The sequence below is a fragment of the Homarus americanus genome, unplaced genomic scaffold (genome assembly GCF_018991925.1).
Source record: "Homarus americanus isolate GMGI-L3 unplaced genomic scaffold, GMGI_Hamer_2.0 scaffold53233, whole genome shotgun sequence".
Lineage (NCBI taxonomy): Eukaryota > Metazoa > Arthropoda > Malacostraca > Decapoda > Nephropidae > Homarus > Homarus americanus.
The window spans coordinates 1,969,490-1,978,547 of record NW_024751660.1 but is presented as its reverse complement, the minus strand read 5'-3'; positions in this window follow the sequence as shown (position 1 = coordinate 1,978,547).

Sequence of the window (9,058 nt, the reverse complement as noted above, 5' to 3'; positions counted from 1 at the left end):
ACTGAGAGAACAGCTTAATAACCTCACACCTCTTACAGTAAACACGCAAAAACTAAGTCTATAAAATCATTTATAATTCACTATTATCCCCATCCCTAAGACGGGAGATCCTGGGAAATATGGACCCATTAGTCTTACCTCCTGTGTTTGCAAGATGATGGAGAGGATACTCCATCGTCGCCTTCTTCACACCATAGGCGGCTTCCACAACTCCCTCAATGGTTTCATACAACATCGCAGCAGAGCACACTCCATTGCTTCCCTTTATTGCAATTACACTGCCCGCGTCTCAGTCTTCCTTCATATCAAGGGAGCCTTTGATACGTCTCAGCATGCCCTCATTTTAGCTGAACTTGCGCGGTTAGGGGTTAAAGGGAGACTTCTTCGATGGATCGCCTCTTACCTCACTGGACGTTAGGCCCGGGTTCGCGTTGAAGGCTCTATATCTCCTGTTCAAGAAATGAAACTCGGCACCCCTCAAGGTGGAGTCCTGAGTCCCACCCTGTTTAACACTCTCATGCACTCCATTGCATCTCTCCCGTGGCCGACAGAAGTTGTCCACTCAGGATATGCCGACGATGTCCTCCACCAAGCCCCCGACTACCTCAGCATGCATAAAGCTCTTGATCTAGTCTCCAGAGGGTGTGATTCACCTGGTTTCCTTCTTTCAACTGCGAAAACAAAAGCCATGTCGAACGGTCGTGTTGTACCTCCCCCCTTCTCTTATCAGGAACGCCCTTGGAGTGGGTTAATGAGACAAAATACCTGGGTGTGTATGTAACTCGCAAACGTTGTCATATCCCTGAAGTCCGCTATCTTCGAGACATATGCTTTCGGCGTCTCGCTCCCCTCTCTACCATGTGCAGGGGTTCCCTTGGTGCCACCACCCCTATATTTCTCACCATGTACAAGTCCTTTGTCCGTTCCTGTGTCGACTACGCCTCCCCTGCCCTCGTCAACATTAGTCGGACTGCTGTCAACCGTCTCGAAGTTATCCAGAGGAAAGCTGCTCGTATCATCCTTTGGGCTCCTCAGTGGGCACGCTCTACTTCTCTATATACCGAACTTGGTCTTTCACCCTTACAGGGTCGTGTACAGGAGTTTTACCTGAAAACTACCGTTTCCATTCTACGGGATCCTCGGGGTAACTATGTCCAAGCCAACTTGACTCCTACTGTCCGAGGCCGACCTCTATCTAGAAGACAGTGGCGAGGGTCACTCATCCGAGCCCTTCAGGAACACGACCTCCTGCCTGATATTGTTGTCACCCCTGCTGTTAGTTTGTCTCCTCCCTGGCTGGATTTTCAACCTGAAGTGATTGCCCTCGGTGGACCGCTCCCGAAATCCCAGGTGAACCCTGTTATTCTTTGCAAATACCACCTCTCTAGGATCGCCCACTGGTTCCCAGGTAGGGTCGTCCTCTACACTTATGGCTCTGTTGACCCCGGGGCTGGTGTCTATAGATATGTACATACCAAGATATGTGAACATCGCCTGACACCAGGACTCTTGTTACCATTCATTGTACCCATTATTCACATGTCTGTATTACTACATATTGTATTATATAGCATGTCTGATGTCCATGCTTATGTCTAATGCCTATGTTCATTTACTATGTCCTGATGTACTATGTCTGTACCGCTAGTCGAGTAATTAGAAGACCTCATTTATTGTCCTTAGGAATGTCTAGCAACTCCCTTGCCTGGCTAGCTAATTTCCCTCAGATCGGCTCCTGGCCTACCTACGGTCCGGGGTCCCTAATCCTGCTCCTCCGTATCGGTTGGCTATCGCCCAGCCTTGTACCACTTATTGAATATACCTTACTGCTCGTGCCCTGGAGTTTCAAGAACTAGATTACATCCACCACACCACATGGCGCAGATGAGTAGTCTAAATACTGACAGTTTACAAGCCTTAAGAGCCGGCCCTGCCCAGTTTCCGGCCTCCTGTTTCCCGCCCAGAAGATATACTCCACAGTACCCCTGGATTTAAAGTGTTTTGTGACCTTAGAAGTGCCCTAAGTGAAGTGCAGTGCCTTTCATGTCTCTTTGCTATGTTTCTGCGGCCCAAGGTAGTGCAGACACGCTCTCCAGCCCAGTTTCCAAGACAGCACTTCCGGCATACACCCCCATCATCCACGGAGGTCAGCAGTTACTGCCCGCTGCCCCTCCCCACTGAACCAGCATCTCGCCCGGGCGCTGAGAGGACACACCGCCGCTAGCCGCCTCCCTCACTTCACAAATATTACAGTCAGTACTCTTACTTGCCAGCCAGTTCCTGCACTTACAAATCCATTGGCGAAAATATAGCACTTCACATTATTCTCCTTGTCTTTCCCATCGCAACAATACTACAAGCACGAGATGTCTGACCACGACGATTTGCTGGGAAATTTATATGAGGATTATGAGAGGAAGACGACGCTCACACGCCGGGCGCGCCAAATTCAAAGGATGGGAGCCAGATATACGCCAGTTAATCCACTTCCTACAAGTTTCTCAAGAGAAGGAAGCCCAAAGACGTCAATTAGAGGAGGAAAACGACGTCAAGAGGAATTGTCAAGACAGTCAGAGGAATCAGCTTACCGCCTTCAACTTCAACAACAACACCAGTTGATAACCGCAAATCTCTGGACCTATTGGAATTGCTGGCAACGAGGACGACTTCACCAGTTGCCAAACTACCTGCCAGCTTCAGCCTCTCTTCTTCATCTAATCCTTCAGACAACGCCTCACGTCACCTATCTCCCTAGGTGCCCCAGTGCCTCTCAACCACTTGTCCTTAGTCTCAACTCCGTCGACCTCTCTGTGCCTCCTCCACTGCTCAAGCGTCTCGAGTACACCCTGCAAGTCTTCAGTTCCCAGTCCCCACCCCCTTTCACCTGATGCAACATATCAAGTATACCGTCACTGCGACGTCGTTTTCGAAGACTTTGCTGTCATGTTCGACCTCTACCGAATGCCCCCTCATAAACAACTCATCCAATAAGATCGTGCATTTCCTCGATGTTCAACGCTCCTAGAGCACATGCTAGCCATCCCCCTGACTCCCCCAGGTCAGTGACAGAGGTTTTAAACGCCTTGCAGAGTCATTTCCGTGGCCTCCGCAATGAAGCTTTGCGTCGTAGGGAACTGCTATCCTGCAAACAAGCTTGGGAATCATTCTCAGACTTCTATGCACGACTTAAGGACCTAGCAACCGAGGTGGACCTAGCGTACAGGCGAACCTGTGCTGAGATCCAGCTCAAGATGATCTTGTTGATGGGTGTACGTGATGAGGACCTGCTTCAGAAACTCTCACCCTCGACACCGCCTTCCCTCACCGACTTCGTCACCTGTTGCAGGTCGTATGAGGCCACAAGAGAGGCTGCCTCAGCTATACACTCATCGCCATTCAAGTCCACGCTGCTCCCCACCTACAAGAGGAATCAACGCCAGATGCAGACGACGTCCTCTCCACAGCCCTCTGTCACAGTCACTCAGTTTCTTCTCCCGAATCCTGCAGAAACTGTCAGCACCAGCATGGTCCAGGAAAGTGCCCTGCGGCTGATAGTACATGTCGAAACTGTGGGGTTTCCAAGGCCATTGGCCCTGCACACCTCGATGTCCCGCCAACAAGGCCTCATGCAACGCTTTTCTGTAACAAGCAAGGACACTTCTGCCAAGTGTTGCAGGTCCAAGAAGCCTCTCCATCTCCAGGTCAAAACGTCTCTCTTCACAGCCCGACATGAACGTCCACACCACCGGCCTCCCTCTAAGAACAACAAAGGATGCCGACGCTGGATGATACCTCGAGTGACAGGTCCCCAAGCCCATCAATGTTCGTCTGTCCTACGGTACCAACTCTTCCAACCTCCTGATGATTTCCGACACGGGCGCGGACACGGTGATTGGACCACACACCTGACGCCCTCAACATCCCCAGAGTAGCCTGTCACCCACAGCCATGAACGACGTAATACAGCGGATTTGTCCCCGATGTCTCCAACTTGGTTGCTTCCAAGGGCAACACTATGCTCGGTCCCAAGTCTTGCCTTGCCATTGTCCACGTCCATGAGGGCATCCAAACTCCCCTCTTTGTCATGTGGCCATTGTCAGGACTTGCCATCGTCTCATCCGAGTTCCCAAAGCCCATCCTCGCTAGACACACCCTCAACAGGTGTGCAGGAGATACCTGTTTCAGCTTGCTGACCACACCTGCTGCCGCCCGGGAGTTCTTTTTTCGTCAGTTCAGCGAATGTCCTTGTTTCCAAGCCCACCTCCAGAAGACGCTGCTCAAGCGCAAGATGATAGCCCCCTGATGAGAATCCACACCTCAAGCCTGGCGCGACGCCTTCGCCATCCACACACCCAGGCCTATCCCCTTTGCCATAATGGACAAGGTGAAGGCGGAGCCTCGATTCTCTGGTGCAGCAGGGGATCATCAGACACGCCGGTGTGATTCTCCGAGGGGAAAGCACCTATGGTCTTGGCACCCAAGCCTGTAGGTGTTCCTTGCATCACAGTGGACCTCACCCATCTCAACTCGCAGGTCTCCCGTCCCGCCCATCCATCGCCTACGCTCATCCAAGCAGTCCGCAGCGTCAACGTCTGCAAAGTTCTTACCACGCACCATGGGTACTGGCAAGTCGACCTGGCGGAAGAAGATCGCCACCTCACTACATTCATCACGCCCTACTGCCGCCCAACACTGCCGCTGACCCATGGGTTTCAAGAGCAACGGGATGCGCACTGCCTGTGGGGATGGGTTTGCAGGGAACAACCGCGTGAAGGTCGTAGATGACATCCTGCTCTTCGACGATGATCTCCGCCCATTCTGAACCGAGTTCATCTGATGCTCACAAGATGTCGTGCCCATGGTATCACCCTCGAACAAAGATAAATTTGTGGTCGCCGCCCCCCTGCCAACTACTGCGCTACAACATCTCGCCAGAGGGGATCTCAGCTGATGAGGAGAAGGTCAAGGCCATCAGGGACTTCCCTACTCCAGCGAACCTGACCGACCTCGCTCATTTATGGGCCTGGTAAATCAGCTGGCCGACTTCACCCCTAAAATCGCCAGCCCAACCTCTACGCCCCCCTCATGAGCCCCAAGCGCTCGTTCCTCTGGACTCCTGACCACGACCTAGCGTTCAGGAATGTTAAGGCTATGCTGTTGTCACCCCAGCCTTGGCAGCACCCTTCGACCCGCCCTACCAGTGGTCTCCAGACCGACGCCTCCCTGCCCATACGGCCTCAGATATGCCTCTCCTTCAAGACCACGGCCAGGGTAGACTGCTTAGTTCAGTGTGGCTCCAGGTTTTTGACAGACACGGAGACCAGATACCATTGAACTAGAGATGCTGGCAGTCGCTCACAGCTGGGTGTCGCCTTTACCTGTTCGGCCTTGGCATTTCACCCTCATGACGGACCATCGCCTGCTCATACCCATCCTCAATCACTACACGTTGGACGCCATCGAAAATCTCGCCTCCAAACGCCTCAAAGAAGACTGCCCCTGCCTCATAGCTGTGGCGCGCTGGGAAGCTTCTGTGCATACCAGACGCCCTCTCCTGAGCCCCTGTTAATGCCCCACACCTGGAAGATGAAGTCGACTGTACCACGGCTGCTCACGTTCGGTCTTTAGTGACACACACAGCCACTCTCTTGTTGACAAGACATTGATTATCGCCCTCCATCGAAGACGATAGGACTCTCCAGGAGCTTCTGCATCGCCGCCGCCAAGACCCGCATACGCCCAACTCCTGACTACGCCTCCGCTGGATTCCCCCACCAACCGCCACGACATTCACGCCTCCGCCCTCCCTTCTGGAAGCTAAGGGATAGCCTCTATGCGTGACGGAGAGCTGGTGCTGTACGGCCCCAGGATCGTCGTTCCCGCTGCCCTCCGCCATGCGCACCTTATTCCGCCTCCATGACAGCCACCGCTGTTGAAGCCACTAGGCGCAGAGCCTGTCAGGACCGTCTTCTGGCCTGGTATTGACGCTGATATTAAGAGCACGGTTGAGGCTCTGTGAGCTCTTGCCAGCAACTCCAACCCAGCCAGCAACAAGAGCCGCACTCCAGTAATGACCTCCCAAAGCGCCCTTGAGTCCGCGGTCCGCCGACTTTTAATGTGGCTGGAAAGTCTTTCCTGGTGGTCGCCGACAGGTTTCGATGGCCCGTGGTAGTTCCCTGTATCGGGACACCACCTCTTCCAGGGTCATCATCCGATGTTTTGTTGCTTCTTCCGGAAGTCGGAGTGCCTCTCCGCCTCCGAAACCGACGGTGGGCCCCCTGTTCAATAGCCACGAGTTCAAGAGCTGGCCGAACGCTGGGGCGTCCACCACATCACACCTCCCCTCATTACCCGCAGGCGAATGGCCACGCGAGGCAGCGGTAAGTCCGTAAAATACCCTATCCTCAAGACAGCACTGACGTGTGAACCTGGACTGCGAGGAGTTCGATTAGGGGCCTACTGAACCTCACAGAACACCCCTACCCCTGCCGGACGCTCTCCTGCCCAGGTGTTGTATGGTCGCCCCTTCGTACTTGTGTGTGCCTGCCCACCCCCAGTCCTCTGGGATGAATGGCAGATCAAGGACGAGTGTGACCGCCGAGGCTGCCCGGATGGCCCCAAGTGACAAGCCACTATGACGCCCAAGCCCGCCCCTTCCTTGCGTTGGCCGTCGGCCAGCAAGTACGAATCCAGGACCCGACGTCACACCGTTGACAAGGTCGGGGTCGTCATGGGCCGTGGGCGAGCCTCGTCATACTCAAGTCCGCCTCCCCAGTGGTCGTGTGTGGTGGCGAAACAGACGCCACTCGCCCAGTGCCATCCTCTAGTGACGAACCTTCCTCCCCGTCCCTGTGTCCCCTTGCCCAGACCAGAACGAAGGTCGTCAGTTGATTCCTCCCATTGTCCCCGCCCCCGAATTATGGAAAAGAGTTCAGAGTTGTCGAGATTGCACTACGAGCGTGAAAGGGGAGGGAGGTGGTAGATATGTATATGTTTGAAGATATGAACACGCCTGACACCAGGACTCTTGTTACCATTCATTGTACCATTTATTCACATGTCTGTATTACTACATATTATTATAGCATGTCTGATGTCCATGTTATGTCTAATGCCTATGTTCATTTACTATGTCCCGATGTACTATGTCTGTACCCGCGCTAGTCGAGTAATTAGAAGACCTCATTTATTGTCCTAGGAATGTCTGTAAACTCCCCTTGCCTGGCTAGCTAATTTCCCTCAGATCGGCCTCGCCTACCTACGGTCCGGGGTCCCTAGTAAATCGCTCCTGTATCGGTTGGCTATCACGCCCAGCCTTGTACCACTTATTGAATATACCTACTGCTCGTGCCCTGGAGTTTCAAGAACCTTGTCTAGGATTACATCCACCACACCACAGTGTCTACATCTCCCGTCCTGATGCCCCTGAGCCTATCAAACTTTCTCTCAGATTTTCTGACGGGGCCTCCTCCACTGAGGCTGAACTGATAGCCCTCCTTGCTGCCCTTCTCGCTGAGGAAGAAGCCGATGGTTTCTGCCCCTTGCTTGTCTGCTGCGATTCCAGGTCTGCTCTTGACGGGATCGCATTTGAATCAGGGGAAAATACTGACCTCATCCTCCGAACACGAGGGTTAACATCCACACTGCAGGATGCAGGCCGTCCTGTAACATGCCTATGGATGCCCAGTCATGTCGGTATCTTGGGGAATGAGGCAGCAGATGGCCTTGCCAAGATTGGCTGTAACAAGGCCACACCTGACTACGTTGTTCCTCGAACACTTTTACAGCTAAGGACCCAAATTAGACGCAAACAGAGAGAAGCTCGGGAAGCAGCCATCCCCCTGGACTCCCCGCCCACCTGGTACGATGTCCTCCGTAAACTTCCTGACCTCTCGTATGTCTATGGGAAAGGGTCGCGAAAAGGGACGTGATTGCTTCCCGTATCATCATTGGGTATGACTTTGCTTGGGAGATTGGTATCCCCGCATCCCCTGAGCAACGCTCTTGTGCATTATACAGAAGACCCGAGAGCCGCACCCTTATGCGCTACCTCCTAAGATGTCCCCACACACAACGCTTCCGAGGCGCCTACTGGACCACCACTCCACAACCCCCTGACGGAGACACGATGATCCTCCCCATACTGGCCAGATATTATGTAAATAATATTGATAATGTGTTAAAGGAATATCCTTCCTTCCTTAGGCTTTAGTGACAGCACTAGGATCCCGCTTTCTCTATCAAGTAATAAATATTGAAATTGAATTGAATTGAGAAACAATTGAGACCCTGCCATTGTGTGTAAATGAAGCAGAAAGTCAGATCAACAACTGGGAGTTGGTCATAATTTTTGTGATGCAATATGACAGCAGGGTCTACCATTAGGCAATACATTATGCTTCCAATATCTTCTCAGGCGGTAGTACCTCCCTGTTTGGTAGCTGGCTAATACCTACTAAGTGATGGTGATGTTCCAATATTTTACACCATCCTGCTAGTGGGAAGATACCGCGCAGTTCAGCACTGCGTATTCCCTTCTTACTCGGTTTGATAATACGGGTTTTGTTGACTGATACTTCCTGTTGTGTATTAGCCACCATCAGTGAGCAACGTAGTAGGTCGAACCGATCATTTATGCCTTAGTCAAATAATATAATGTGAGTCATGTTAGGCTGTACAAGATACTGATAATCAACGTCGCCTGTTACCTTGAATGTTTCCTGAGTTAGTTTACTGTAAATTCATGAAAAGATAAGTTATTAATTACAGTGACTCACTAACCTAATTAAATGCATTACACAAAATACAAGTGCTTTACTGCACATGAAACAGGGCTTAACATCTTCAAATCATTGTCTCGACCAGCGACAAACATTTATTAATGAAAAGTAGAAGGTTAAATGAAAAGTTTTCTTAGAGTGTGAGAAGAAAGTAGAGCTGAGTATCTGGTAGGGAAGAGGAGAATGTGCATTGCACTGGAGAACCGACGGATTCATTGGTGAAGGTGCGGGCGTGCAGTCAGTCTGCCTCCGCACCCCGACCACATAGGTATGTGACG